Raw genomic sequence first — 16,667 nt, forward strand, 5'->3', positions numbered from 1 at the left:
TACTAGCCAGGGAATTTTTAATTACTTTTCACTCACATAGGTCCCTACACCCCAATCACTATTCACCGTCCTCACACTACACATAGCCTATCGTCAAAAACTAAGTGCTCCCGCGTAGTTCGTTTGGACGCAGCACGCCCCGCCCCGCAGAGGGACGGGAAGACCCCTATGATGAAGCATGACACTAAGGGATTCTTAGTGTGTGAGGGGTATTTTAAAAGCGCATAGTGCTCTCCATTTGCCATCTGCAAAGAGAGCCTTTCTCACCACCTTTAGTTATTAGACCTTCATCAAAAATTGTAAAAACCAATAAAATATTCACTCCTTTCACATTGATAGAATTTCATTGGTTATGTATATCATTTAGGAGGGTGATTCTATCACCACGGCCTCTACACTTCCTTAATTGTTTTCTTGAAAGTTTAAACACCTACTGCCAGAGAACTGTAGTTGGGTAGTAGTCCATGCCACAGTCACCTCTCGCCTGGACTATGCGACCGGCCTCTATCTGGGTCAACCGGCTTACCTAGTTAAGAAACTACCATGGTTCAAAATGCGACTGCAAGAATAATTAGACGTGTCCCATTTCGACAGCATATCTCTCTGCACATCAAAGAACTACATTGGTTACTGGTAGGCAATAGAATCAAATTTAAGGCCTTCACCCTAGCTTTTCGAGCAGTCCATGGCTCATGCTCCAGCTATCTGAAGTGGAGATTAGGTGCGTATAAGCAGACTCGGTCACTGAGGTCTAACTCTAAGAATCTGCTTAGCACCCCCCCGAGTAAAGAAAGCTCAGTTTGATGGCAGATCTTTCATGTTCGGGGCGTCCATTGTATGGAATTCCCTGCCTAATGCCTTGCCCCTGATTGACTGTGAATCGCAATTCAGGAAAGCGGCAAAAACATGGCTTTTTAACCTACATTAAACTCCTGGGATCCGGGCCTTTCAGGATTTTGTTCGTCACCTGTTGCTATAGTGCCGGGACACCTCCTTGGTGGTAGCTGTTCGCGCTCTATAAATGGCTGTATTATTATTATTATTAACCTGCAAGAACCTCTACAGTACACTGAGCTACTTTGATTACAGCCACTCGGAGACACATTTTACGGGCAGGATGCAGCCAAAGGGACAACCAGCAGCTCGAGGGAAGACGGGGTGGCTCCGGCTGTATGCAGTCTGACGCTAAGTGTAATGTAAAATGTAATGTATGTATACTTGTAAAGCGCACTGTTACCTTGTTACGTGGTGTCCTGGCGCTGTATACCGCTGGGGAACCCGTCCTGGCTTTCCCTGTGAGAGGGTACCCCAAGGTGAAGCCAGGCATCCCCGGCGTTGCTGGGGCCGTTGTGGAGATTAAGCAAGCTATTGCCCAGAGTTGCAGAGTGGGACCTATGGTTAGCTTAGGCACCTAAGCGAGAATTATCGAGTCCGCGGACATTGACCCAAGACCCTGCCGCGTCGGGAATTGAACCCTGGTCCCGGGCCGTCTCTGCTTCAGGGTCTGCCGCTTCTAACCAGTGTGGCCCAACATCCACCCACTCCGTCACTGAGGTATGTACTGGGATAGAAGAGGCGGCTCGACAGACTGGACGCCGAGGGCAAACTGTGACCCGGAAGGATGATGCTCCAAAGAGGAAAGGGAAGGGTGGGCCAGTGCCCCAACTACGCCTGACTGGTCTGGCGATAGAATCAAATTTAAGGCCTTAACCCTTGCTTTTCGGGCAGTCCATGGCTCATGCTCCAGCTATCTGAAGCGGAGATTAGGTGCGTATAAGCAGACTCAGTCACTGAGGTCTAACTCTCAGAATCTGCTTTGCACCCCGAGTAAAGAAAGCTCAGTACAGTGGCAGATCTTTCATGTTCGGGGCGTCCTTGGTATGGAATTCCCTGCCTAATGCCTTGCCCCTAATTGACAGTGAATTGCAATTCAGAAAAGCAGCAAAAACATGGCTTTTCAACCTAAATTAAACTCCTGGGATCCGGGCCGTTCAGGATTTTGTGCGTCACATGTTGCTATAGCGCTGGGACACCTCCTTGGAGGTAGCTATTCGCGCTCTAAAAATGGCTGTATTATTATTGTTATTATTAACCTGCAAGAACCTCTACAGTACACTGAGCTACTTGGATTACAGCCACTCGGAGATGCATTTTACGGGCAGGATGCAGCCAAAGGGACAACCAGCAGCTCGAGGGAAGACGGGGTGGCTCCGGCTGTATGCAGTCTGACGCTAAGTGTGGCCCAATATCCGCCCACTCCGTCACTGAGGTATGTACTGGGATAGAGGAGGCGGCTCGACAGACTGGACGCCGAGGGCAAACTGTGACCTGGAAGGATGATGCTCCAAGGAGGAAGGGGAAGGGTGGGACAGTGCCGCAACTACGCTTGACTGGTCCGGCGATTGTGGATCTGTTTGGAGGCTTCAGACCGCGACCAGGATTGGGTGTGGAATCAGGACCAAATGGCATGGTGAAGCTGAGGATCTGGGTAAAGGAGCCCGGAAGACAGCACTAACGGCCAGCCTGCAGGTAAATGATTATCTGGCAATATCTAATCAGCCAGTATGTAGTCAGGCAATGCCCAGCTTAGCAGTGGTTGACTGTCTGCAGATATGGGACAGCAGTGAAGGGGAGCAGAGATACCCAATTCGGACAGAGGGGTGGGGGAGGAACACAGAAGATCAAATTGGGAATATTTACAGTCATCCAAGTAATTATAACCAGCAAGAACATGTAATAAAAGTTATCACAAGTGTGGAGGAGGAAGAAATACAGAAGAATCACACAGAAAGTATCTGAGAATCCTCAGCAGAGCAGAAATAAGTAAACCCAGGTCAATACTTCGAGGCAAGTATGAAGCCAGAAGTCAAAACACAACAGCGAAAGTCGGCGTAATGGAAGGACACTGATGTAGAGGCAACGGGCTGCTTTTACTCACCATCGGACGATACCTGGTGAATAAAAGATACTGTCTCATTGTCAAGTATGAATGAAGGTGAGAGCGAAAGCCCACCCGACACTAGCGGAAAGGACTCTGCATTCACCATGTGCAGAGATAATAGGAAGTCAGGGATCCCAGGACAGCCCAAAAAAAGGAAAAGACCTAAACTGGAACTCCTCACCACCTAATCAACTAATGGGGGATGTTGGGGGCAAACCACGGGATTCTGAAGGCAACCACATTATGACACTGGATGCTATCTTGCAATCCATTGCGGCACATCGGGAAGAAGCAAGGCAGGATAACAGACGCTCTCAGACAGATATCCGCAAGGTGCAGGGGTCAGTATGGAAAGTTGTCAAAGTATGCAACGATATCGCAGACCATTTGACAGAGCTGGAGACAAGAACTAGAATTCTTGAGACGGATATCGTAGAAACCCAGAGCCAGACTGAAACGCATGAGGCCAGGCTGATAGACATCCAATGAGTGTTGGAGGATCAAGAAAAACTCCAACGCAGGAACAACTTGCGGTTCCTGGGAATTCCTGAGAACAAGGAAGGCACGGACATACGTCTCTATATGATGAAGTTATTAAGAATGGCATTCTCCAACGCGGAAGTATGGACCTGGGTCAAAGAAATCTAACGTGCTCACCGGTTCCCCATGGATTTGAAACAGCCAGTCAGACCGGATGCAAGGCCCAGAGCCATACTAGTTTACTTTGGGAACTACCTTCTTAGGCAGAATATTTATGAGAAATCCAGACAGGAAAGTAAGCGCAAGGTGGATGGTATTGAGTTCCTTGCTTGACCTGACATCTGTCATGTAACCATTGAGAAGCGTTGGAGGCTACGACAATTGATCAGTCCATTTCAGTCGAAAGGTGTACAGGCCTACCTGATGAATCCGCCAAAATTGAAAGTGGTAGCTGGAGATAGGTCCTATTTTTCTACATCTGAGATTAAAGCGAAGGAATTCTTAGAAGAACTCAATGGAAGGGCTCAGGGAAAATATGATCTAAAATATTGACGTACTGCCTTGGCTAGGTGATTTGTTCTAGGCTAGAATAGAGATAAATTAGGAACTCACTGAAATATGTATTAGTAATTATGTTATTCTTTTCTTTTTTTCTTCCTATTCTGTAATGTTGGAGGGTTTTGATTTTGACTTTTAATTATTGAGGCAATCCACTGGACTTAAGGAGGGGGGCTCACTGATCATGGTGTAGGGCTGCTTCATCACCAAACAGACCAGTGGTCTGGTAGTTTCCATGGGGAGTGAGAAGGGGGAAGTGAAGGGGGAGGGAGAGAGGGAGGGTAGGGGTATGTTGCTGTGCTGTTGAGTGGAGGGGAGGAAGAGGGAGATTTTAAGGGGGTAGGAGTGGAATAAAGGGGAAAAGAAGCCAGGAAGAAAATGCTAAAGTAGAAGATTTAGGTAAACACTTTAGAGCAATATGGTACAGATTGATGATCTTCATATTTAGCTATGGCTAGGCAAAGGATATGCTCACCGAACATGGGGGGACTAGACTATAGAAATAAAAGAGATAAGGTATATGATATATTAAAACACATTAACCCAGAGGTAATCTGTTTCCAAGAGACACAAACCCCTTGCTGCAACAAGGATACTCTTCAGAAAAGGGGGTTATGAACTAACAGTATGCTCTACACAGACTTCTATGATAAGAGGAGTTGCCATATACATTAGGCATCAAGTTGGGATAGTAAAGCGTACAAGAGCTGATAAGTGGGGGCGATGGGCAATAGTTACACTAAATACTGGGTTGATGATAGGGACTATATATGGTTCAAACCAAGACAACCCTAAAATATGGGAGGATTTGGAAGTGGAGCTTATCTCCTGGCCAACCCCATTGATAATATGTGGGGATTTAAATATACACCTGGGGTTATCACAGGATGGTGGGATAAAATATAATGGGAGGAAACCTCAAGTATACAGAGCACTACCTACCTTTAAGGACAGCTATGGCTTGACTGATGTTTGGGCATACAAGAACACTACGGACCCCGGATACACCTACTTATCACACACCCACTAAAAATATGTTCGTCTAGATTCTTTATTTACCCCTATTATTATGCTTGATGAAGTAGAGATAACCAAACTGACCCAACGCTTTTCGGATCACAACTCTGCTGGAAGTAACAGGGCAAAGAATAGAGGTATAGCATAGTAATTGGACATTTTATAAGAAATTATTAGCAGCAGAAGAATTTCCCACCTACATAAAAAGCGGGCAAGATCGGTATAGCGCCTCACGCATCGTAGTGTGGGATTCCTTCAAGGCTGGGTTGAGGGGAGAAGTTATAAGCTATGTCAGCCAGCGACGCAAGAAGCTGAGAGAAGAGGTTAACTCTCTAATAGGACGGTTGACACACATTGAGGTAGGGCACTCTAACTAATTCATAAAGGTGGGCAGGAGGAGGAATTAAGGGAGGTCATGATGAAACTAGCTATAGCTAAGTCAGAGATTAATAGGTTTTTTCTGGTGAGAGTGGCCCAGTTCTCTCAAGCATACCAAAGGGAGATAAACAAAAATGGGGAATCAGCAGGAAAGCTACTAGCCCTTCGCATGAGGCAAAAGGCTGCCAGAAACAACACAACTAAAATAAAGAACAGTGAAGGGCAATTTGAAACTAAACCTATGGAGATTTTGGGGTCTTTGAACAAATTTATAAGAAACTATACCAATCAGACCCTACTGGATGAGCAAAAATGGGAACAGGAGGTAGTCACTTGGCCACTAATAAAATAGACGAGGCTACATACCTGGAAATGGAAGCGGAGTTTACTTTTGAAGAGGTAGTGATTGTTCTATGCTCTATCTCTTCTGGGAAAGCCTCAGTTCCGGATAAAATCCCAATGGAGTTATATAAGATGCTTCAATACGAACTGGCCCGCTAATACATGATCTTTTTAAATGTACACAACTGGGGAATTCCACCTACCTCCTGGCAGGGAACAGATCTAGCAATTTTTGATAAAAAGGTGAAACCCCAGGAGCTTCTGGCCCCATATCATCCTATCACTCTGATAAATTCCGATGCCAAAATATATCTCTTAGCTAACCGGCTACAGAGTGTCATAGCCAACGTAGTCTTACCGTGGCAGCAGGATTTTGTCCAAGGCATGGGGACCACAGACCATCTGAGATGGATTATTTCACTACTGAATATAGCAGAGGCAATGGGAGATGATGTGGCTGTGATCCTGTTAAATGCCGAGAAAGCTTTAGACCGTGTGACTTGGCAGTACATTTGGAAAATTTTATCAGAGAGAGGGTTGGCTCACAACTGAATACAGCCATTCAAACAATGTATTATAAGCCTTACGCAATTTGGGGAAAATCGAGGTGGCTAGGGGGACGAGACAGGGATGCCCGTGCTACCCAATTCTCTTAGCCATGTATCTAGATCCCTTTATTACACAGATATTTCTAAACCCTGTAATTAAACCTATAATAACCAATGAATATGAGACCAAGGATTTGGCCTATGCGGATACATAGCTGTTATTGCATCAGAATAGGCAATTAAGGAGATTGAAAGCATGGTGGAGATATTTGGGAGTATATCAGGGTATCTTCTGAATAAGGGGAAGACTTAAATGTATCATGAAAGACCAACGCCAAACTGAATCAGCCATGTATTTGGGGGTTAGGATATTCTTTAACATCGATGCGATATGGCTTAGAAATCTTGATCCTGTACTGGATGATAGAGGCATAGAATTAAGGCGCCTTTATAAACTGCATTTAACAATCTTAGGCAGGGTCAACGTATTAAAAATGTTGTAAATGAATCTAGGACTCTAGTGTAATTTTCCTGATTCATGCCCTTATATAGGTATAGATTGTTCAATCCTTATATAGGCATAGAAATCATTACCATATTTAGACTGAATCTATGCAGCCCAAATACGGCATGGCTACTTCTACTAAATTCCAAGAATCAACAACGATTTCTTAGAGAAATCCACCTTCAGCAGCTAGTGACTTCCCCTTGCCTGAATACTAATTTATGTAGGAAATCATGGACTTTTTGAAGAACTGAGTCTTTGATGACGTTATTACGTCCAATCACACGTCAAACTTGGCACCAAAGTATAAATATGCCTAGATTTGCCCAGAAAAACACACGGTGGTTTGGAGCAGATCGACTTCCTACTTGCCCGACGCCCTGCAGCAGCAAGTGCCGAAGGAAGCCGACCCTCCAGCTGACGCACTGAGAGACGCTGTCTTTTCTTCTGCCGAGAAGTCCAGCTCCAGTGTTTCCATGCTACCCTTGTGGGTTGCTGGGAAATCGAGTCCTGAGATAGAGATACAAGACCTCCTTCATTCTAAACCAAGGTAGGGAGCTGTTAAGACCCTTGGGGGCAGATTTATGTTAACTGGCGCATCCCCAGGGATGCGCCAGTTAATGTGCGCCACAGCTCCGCCACCCATGGTGCGCCACATTTACAATGCGGCGCACCATGGGGCAAAAACGGCACAGATGCGTGACGCATCTGTGCCGTAAAGGCGGCGCATTGCTGGAGTTGCGTCGCAAGCGCGACGCAGCTCCAGCAAGGCTCGGGGGGTGCCCTATCTGACCAATGCTGCATCAAGACCTACGCCTGCTTCAAGCAGGCGCAGGCTTTTGACGCAGCATTGGCCTGAAAGTGACTGAGTAAAATCTTATAGATTTCACTCAGCCACTTTTGCGAGGCGCACCTGCCCCGGAACGCCCACCCTGCGCCGGAACGCCCACAAGCGGCGCAGGGCTTTACAACGTGACGCATCTGCCTAGATGCGTCACGTTGTAAATCGTTTGTAGGGATGCGCCACGTTTACGCCGCCTTGCGTGACGCAACAGCGGCGTAAACGTGGCGCAAGGGCCTCATAAATCTGCCCCTTGGAGAATTCTTGGAAAGATTCTTGGCAAGAAATACTAAACTTAAGCTACTCCTCACTTACTTCTTCCCTTGTACTAGACTTAGGTTAGGTACACCGGGGTAGGCATATTTTAGAAGCACCAGTTGAGTACTTTTAGTCATTATTTCATCACTGTATGTATTTTATAAGTTTTAAGCAACTTATGGCCTAGAAACCATGTCATGCTTTTACAGTACTACTTTATAATACTCTTCGTATTATATGCCTTGTACTGTATAACCGGTATTACGATTGTAGCAGTACATTTCTTATGCTTGAGAAAGAAGACTGTTCAATAAATACTTTTTATTGAAAACGCCCATCTCTTTATTTTATCAGCACCTCTGGTGAAACGACGTATGCATTGACCTAGTAGAATAGTTATCTATTGTTTCCGCGACTCTAGAGATTGATTTCTTGTTCTTGGTAAACAAAGTTGTCATGTTTATCAGGTTGTCAGAAACGAATCCCTTCTTGTGAATTCGAGAAAGTTTCTAGTGGCACTCACAATTAAGTTTAATATATTCGGTAGAGACCTAGTCGACCTCAGTCCTACGTCTAAACTACAGGATATATTATTCCAATGCGCAGAGCCTATTGGGAATATAAGAACTACACTACACCTAGAGTGCTATATCTGTTTTGCTCCATCCCCCTTGAATTGACTGACACCATAACACAGAAAATTAATACAATGTTCTCAAACTTTATGTGTGAGTACAGAAAGGGGTAGGCCCTTAAGAACTCAGGACCTGGGTCCGTAAAGCAGTACAAAAATAGGGTTGGTCCGAGTTGAAGAGTTTCAAAAGGCTTATAGAAAGCCAGTTATTTGGTTGGTCACACAATCAACGACTTCATTATCGTTTACTTTAAAGTATATTCTCCATAAACTTAGACAATTTATTTCAAGATTCATTGGCATTTATTCAAGCAAAGTTTCAATCAAATTGCAGCCAATAGTTCATTTTGAGGACATAGCAAACATGTAATTGTAAACTCATTACATTCCTAAATTCAAAAAAGTGCTCTCGGTGAGAAGGGGAGGGGTGAGTGAAGTGAGGGGGACACGGTAAAGGTGTAGTGACATTTTTATGGCATCATTTTGCAGTTGAAAAGCCTTTACACTCAAATCAGTAAGCAAAGGTTCCCAATGTTCATCACACATAGAAGGCGAGACACAATCTCTTATTTGAGTCCTATGGTGTGAGGTAAGAAAAGCGTAGTTCTACGTTTCGACCCCCGGTTACGCTAAAGGGTTGCTTTCAGCCTCATGTTGGGGTCTTCATCAGGAAAGGGGGAGAGCCTAGGGGGCAAGGTAAAAACTTAATTTAGTAACTATCAGTGATTGTGCGTTTAAAAAAAATTAATTAGTGACACTGGGGATGTGGTAGTACCTACATCAGAAGACGGTTGGCATCTGTACCGTCTTAGGCGGGGCCATGGCACAGCTCCCGATTTATTCTGAAATAAATTAACACTAGGCATCAAGGTGCTAGTTTATGAAAAACTGCCAAGGGGTGAGCGGTCAAGCAGGACGGGACTTACTTTTCAACTGTACTTGTTGGCATAGTACCGAATTACGCTGTGGGATCGTTCCACACGCCCGGGGACATCAAGTGCTCCTTGGCTGTGGGAACAGAAAAGTGGCGCATTGAGGTTAGTGGGGCGCGGGCATAGATGTTAGGCATTTGCCGCGAGAGGGATTAGTTTTTAGGTCTACAACCAAGCAGGAAGGGTATGTGGCATTTCCCAAAAAACAGACAGACCTTCAAAACATTAACACTCCCTTAAGATGGGGGTAGTGGGCTGTTTCAAACTTGTTGTTTTATTATTGGGCAGCTGCCCTGCTACAGATGGGCATTTTGCTTGTTTCAGATAGGCGGAGAATTGAGGACTCAGATATACCTACCATCTACCACTTAGCTGTAGGGAAGGAGGCGGAGGTGCTTTCATTGCGCCCTTGGCCTGGTCGCCCCCACACCCCCCGCCTGCTCCTCCTTACCTGCTGCTGCTGCCTGAGCCTCGCACTGCACGTCGCCCCAGCCACCGCAGGGCCGCCGCAGAGCCGCCCCAGCGCCGCCCCAGCCACCGCAGGGCCGCCGAGCCCCCAGGCTTTTCCCGCCGGTTCCCACGAGACCCCGCCCCCCGCCGATTGGTTCCCGTGCTCCCCGCCTCCCCGCAGACCCTCCCTCCCGGCTCCCCTCTTATGACGCCCCCAGAGCGACCGCGCAGCGGACGCGCGCAGCGGGAGCACCGATTGAGCGCCGAAGGTGCGCCAAAGGTAAGCCCGTCTACGCCCGTCCGCGCCTGGACCGTGCCCAGCGCCAGGACCCCTGGCCCTCGCAGACCCCAGCCCACCCGCCGGACGTACGACGCCGCCACCCTCAACGCACTCAACGCCGGCCGAACCCCTGGATGCTAACGAGCCACCCCGAGACGCACCCACGGACCCTTCATCTGCCAGTCCTGCAAGTTCTCCTGCATCCGGACCTGCACTGCACCAGCGCCCACCAAGCCGAACACCAGCAGCAACCACCTGAAGTGCATCCTGCTCAACACCCGCTCCGTCCACAGACACGCCGTCCAACTTTGGAACCTCCTCGACACCACAGCTCCTGACGTTGCCTTCCTCACGGAAACCTGGATGAACGACTCCTCGGCGCCCGACATCGCCATCGCCATCCCAGAGGGCTACAAGATCATCAGGAGAGACCGCGACAAGCAGACTGGAGGAGGCATCGCCATCATCCACAGGAACAGCATCCGCATCTCGACCAACACCGACGACACCCTGACAACCGCCGAACACCTGCACTTCCAGATCCACACCGACCCCAAGACCACCCTCAGGGGCACCCTGATCTACCGACCCCCGGGACCTTGCACTCAATTCAGCGAAGACATCGCTGACTTCATCAGCCCGCACGCCCTCCCCTCCGCTGACTACATCCTCCTCGGAGACATCAACTTCCACCTGGAGAACAACAACGACCGCAACACCACCACCCTGCTTGACAACCTCGCCACCCTCGGACTCAAGCAGCTGGTGACCACCCCCACCCACCTCGCCGGACACACACTCGACGCCGTCTTCTCGGCCAGCAAAGACATCGCCTTCAGCCACGCCACTGGACTCCTCTGGACGGACCACAGCTGCATCCACTTCACCTTCAGAAGGACCACGGTCCACCACCACCAGCAACAGGCTGCACGAAGAAGCTGGAACAAGATCACAGCCGACCAACTCGCCGCATCCCTAAACCAGCACCCTCCCGCCAGCTCAGCGAACCCCAGCCAAGCCGCCGACAACCTCACGAAATGGATCTGCACCTGCGCGGACGAACTCGCCCCTCTGAGGACCCCGCCCAGCAGACCCGGAAGCAAGAAGGCCCCGTGGTTCACCGACGAACTCAAGAGCTCCAAGAAGAACTGCCGTGCCCTCGAGAAAGCCTGGAGAAAAGACCCTACACCGGACAACATGACTACCCTCAAGCTCGCCACCCGAAAGCACCACCAACTGATCCACGCCACCAAGAAAACAGCATTCAAGGACCGGCTGGACAACAACGCACACAACAGCAAGGAACTCTTCAACATCGTGAGAGAGCTCTCCAACCCCAACGCCGGAACCAACGACATCACCCCATCGCAAGACCTCTGCAACTCCCTCGCCTCCTACTTCCACAACAAGATCGCTGACATACACAACAGCTTCAGCACAGAAACAACGCTCCCCACGACCACACCAACGCCCCCCACCACCACCCTCAACGCCTGGACACCGATCAACCTCAAAGACATCATCAGCACGATGAACTCCATCCACTCCGGATCTCCAACCGACCCCTGCCCTCACCACGTCTTCAACAAGGCCGACGCTGTCATCGCACCCCACCTGCGGGACATCATCAACACCTCCTTCGACACCGCCACCTTCCCTGAGAGCTGGAAGCACGCCGAACTCAGCGCTCTACTAAAGAAACCAACGGCGGACCCCACCGAACTCAAGAACTACCGCCCCATCTCGCTGCTCCCGTTTCCAGCCAAAGTCATCGAGAAGACCGTCAACAAGCAACTGGCAGCCTTCCTCGAGACGACTGGATCCCTCGACCCATCTCAGTCAGGCTTCCGGGCCAACCACAGCACCGAGACCGCCCTCATCGCTGCCACTGACGACATCCGAACCCTGCTGGACAACGGAGAAACAGCGGCCCTCATCCTCCTGGACCTCTCCGCGGCATTCGACACTGTCTGCCACCGCACCCTTGTGCAGCGCCTCAGCAACGTCGGAATCAAGGAGAAGGCACTGGAATGGATCATCTCCTTCCTCGCCGGAAGGACACAGAGAGTCCGCCTCCCCCCGTTCAGATCAGAAGCCACGGAAGTCATCTGCGGCGTCCCTCAAGGCTCCTCGCTCAGCCCAACACTCTTCAACGTCTACATGAGCCCCCTCGCAGCCATCGCACGCCAGCACAACCTCAACATCATCTCCTACGCCGACGACACCCAGCCGATCCTCTCCCTCACCAACGACCCCGCCACCGCCAGAGCCAACCTACACGAAGGGATGAAGGACGTGGCCGAGTGGATGACGACCAGCCGCCTGAAACTGAACACAGACAAGACGGAAGTCCTCATCCTGGGCTCCTCACCCTCCGCCTGGGACGACTCCTGGTGGCCCCCCGCCCTGGGCAACGCACCCAAACCGACAGACCACGCACGCAACCTGGGCTTCATCCTGGACTCCTCCCTCTCCATGACCAGACAAGTCAACGCCGTCTCCTCGTCCTGTTTCAACATCCTGCGCATGCTACGTAAGATCTTCCGGTGGATCCCCACCGAGACCAGGAAGACGGTCACCCAGGCCCTCGTCACCAGCCGTCTGGACTACGGCAACGCCCTCTACGCCGGAACCACCGCCAAGCTCCAGAAGAGACTCCAGCGTATCCAGAACGCCTCGGCGAGACTCATCCTCGACGTCCCCAGACGAAGCCACATCTCCAGACACCTGAGAGACCTGCACTGGCTTCCGATCAACAAAAGAATCACCTTCCGGCTCCTCACCCACGCACACAAAGCCCTACACAACCAAGGCCCGACTTACCTCAACAGCCGCCTCAACTTCTACGCTCCCAAACGCCATCTCCGCTCGACCAGCCACGCCCTCGCCGCCGTCCCCCGCATCCGAAGAGCGACAACAGGAGGAAGGTCCTTCTCCCACCTGGCCGCCAAGACCTGGAACTCCCTCCCGACCGACCTACGCTTGACCCAAGACCACCTCTCCTTCAGGAAGAAGCTCAAGACCTGGCTGTTCGAGCAGTAGCGGACCCCCCCCCCTAGCGCCTTGAGACCCTCCGGGTGAGTAGTGCGCGGTATAAATGCCTATGATTGATTGATTGATTGATTAGGCAGCTGGAGCCCAGTTATTGATAAAAAAACATGATTCGAGAGCATAAAGGCTGCCAGGAAGATCTGGGGCAAAATCAGTAGACTATTAAAAATCCCCAAGTATAATGAGTATTTGCCTTTATGGCGCTCCTCCCTCCAGCTGAGATGTATGATGTTATGGGTAGAGGTTGGGTAGGGCCTGAATAGAAAGGATAGAGAGCCTATTTAACAACTCAGATCATACCATTTTCAGAACTAGTTCAAAACCTAGGGATAGATAATAGGATGCAGTTCAAATATATACAGGTCAGGGAGTGTTTAAAGAATTTGCCTACGGGGTCTTTTAACCTCACGGAAATACCAGTATTGGAAATTATATCCTGGGGGGACTGTAGGATCATAGGTTATTACTCAATTTTATTAGAAACCCTTCCAGATGATCTGGAAAAAACGGAGACGAAATAGGCAGAAAAACATGGGGGATGAGGAGGTTGATTTAGCCATGTCGATCAAACTAGGGAAGATGATCTTTATCTCAGCAAATTTAAAGGTTCAGCATTACAAAACCCTCTTCAACCTGTATTACACACCCGGAAAACTTTTTGAATGGGGAAGAGGGAGAATAAAAACTGCCCCAGATAAAAAAACGGTCCATCGGACAGCATACACATGTTTTATGCATGTAGTAAATTGATGCCCTTAAAATCTGAAATAGAGAACTTTTGGCAACACATAACTAAAAGGGGATCACAATTAGCCCAGCTCTGATGTTATTGGAGTATGATAGCTGGGCTAGATATCTACATTGCAAGGGGATTTTATATTTATTACAATAGCTGTGGCTAGGTTATTGATAGCCACACCTTGGAAGGATAATGAGCTCCCCACGTATTTGGCATGGCTCCATCGCTTTCTAAATATTCACACCCAGGAATCTGCATTATATAAGAGTAAGGGCTGAAGGATATGGATATTTATGACCATGTTGCTTAGCAATAAGGCTGGATGAAGAGGCTGGCACAAGCATAGCCTGCTAAAATATAACGGCGTAAAGCTGTCATTCTCCCCAGAGAGCGGTAGGTTTTCGGGATGGGTATCAGGGATTAAGTTTGGATGGACTGGGAGATTGGGAGACTGCAAATTGATTTAATATATAAAAGTGGGTCAGTTATATTTGAAATGTCTTAGATCATAGATATTATGCTATTGATGAATTTGTAGTTCATTTATGAATCAAATCTTCGAAATTGTAATGTATTTCTATTTTTGTACTTTTCTGGCTAATAAACAAAATCCATACTAATATTATAAAGCGATAGCCCGAAACCTTTGAGGCGGGTAATCTCAGTAACCACAGTACCAATCACAACACCCAATACAGCGTTGGAAAGGGCAGTTGCAGCAGAAGGACATAGGCTATGCAGACTGCCACCATATTTTTTTTTTGCAGAGTTTTATATAGCGCGACTTGACCCGAACTGAATCAGGTATCAGAGCGCTTTACACAGCACCAGTTACATTACATGAGGACACACATTCATTTTTGTTACGCACGGGGAGATTAAGTGATTTACCCAATATCACAGGATGTTTGGCGTCGTTACCGAGACTCGAACTCAGATCCCCAGGTCCGAGGTCGAGCGCCGTAGACGTTAGGCCAACTCCTCTATACATTTAAAAGGTAAAAGAACCGTGCCAGCAAAGTAGTCCCTTGTGGGCGTGTCTGCGTTGTGCTGTGGGCGTGGGCTGGGGCGTGACTAATGCTGGGGGTGTGTGGTACGGCCATCACATCGTGGGATGTGGGCGTGTGCTGGGGGCGTGACAAATGCTGGGGGCGTGTGTCCGCCCTTCATGCCATGTGAGTCGTACATACAGCGCCTATTACGTTGCTGCGCAGCATCAAGGGCACGCTGGGGGCGTGAGAAACACTGGGGGCATGTGTTCCGTCTTCATGCCATGTGAAAGCAATTGCGCTGCATCAAGGGTCACGCTGGGGGCGTAAGAAAGGATGCGGGCGTGTGCTAAGTTCCACCCTTCATGCCATGTGGGTCGTACATTAATCAGAAGATAGTCTGCTGAGGCCGTGTGCTGGGGGCATGACAAACGCGTTCACCTGGAGGCCTGGTAAGTAACGTTACTGCAGCCTTTCCTGTGCGCTGTTACTGAACTCTCTCATTTAACCAAATTACACGCGCCTGCTACCATCAACCAGGGCTCTAGCCGGGCTCAGGCGGCGGATCAGTACACTAATTACACGCTCCTGATAACATCAACCAGGGCTGCAGCTGGGCCTTCTCCGTCCCTATTCTAATGAAACAAAAAATGTTGTCTACCGCGAGATTTAAAAATAAATTGCCTTTGCCAAATACACACATTACACACATTCTATTTCATACCCGTACAACGTCGGGACGGTCTGCTAGTAAATAAATAAAAGGAAAAAGCAGTCTGGCATCAGTGTGGATTTGAGAGTTTCCCGAAACATGTGAATATCCTTTTTCAAACTATTGTAGATGATTCTGCTTTGAAAAGATTGTTTAAAAGGAGGACATAGACAAAGTTTAGTATTTATTGAGTTATGTCAGTTATGCAGAGAGGTATACCCCTGTCTGGAGCATCTAAGCAACTTCCCCGCCAGTTTGCCATTTTCCAAGAGGAACAGCCTACAAAGGAGAGTGACTCAAACTAGAATGAGAGAGAATAAAGTATCTAGATAGGACATAGACACATAGTGAAACAGTGATCGTTATACAGAGATCAAGACCAAAACTGCTATAAAAGAAAGAAAAATACAAGGTTAAACACATGTGAATTAGAGTATAGTGCTGGGAAAATGTACCGAGGCCTGGCTCAGTTAAGAGTGAAGGAAAGTATATCTGAAAAGAATAATGTTCTTTTTATCTATGCTCACATACATCAAACAGAGTGCACCATATTTTCTTTCTCCTTCGAATTTCCCTGATGTCTTGATTCATGCAATCAGTATTACACGATGGTTGGTTGGTTGGAAAGTTAGGACAATGAGACAGCAGACTGGTATACTAGAGAGCGATTTTGGTACCCTACATATATGTGCCAGTTCCCCAAAGCATGGAAACTGTTTTACTAAAACTGGCATTCCTATTACATTCCATATTTGTACTGTTTGCAACTCAGTAGTAAAGTCAGTGCAAGTGGCTTAAGCTGGCTAGATTTCACTTCCCCAACGTGAGCCAACAGAGACATTTTCCACTCACATTCAGAGATAACTCTGGAACATGAGGTGTGTAACATACATTCCTATGTAACGTAACTGGTGCTATGTAAAGCGCTCTGATACCCGGTTCGGTTCGGGTCAAGTTCACGGTATATCAAACTCTGAAAAAAAAGGGGTTATTTACAGTATAGCTTGTGGTT

This window comes from Lissotriton helveticus, chromosome 2_1 (assembly GCF_964261635.1).
Source record: "Lissotriton helveticus chromosome 2_1, aLisHel1.1, whole genome shotgun sequence".
Classification (NCBI taxonomy): domain Eukaryota; kingdom Metazoa; phylum Chordata; class Amphibia; order Caudata; family Salamandridae; genus Lissotriton; species Lissotriton helveticus.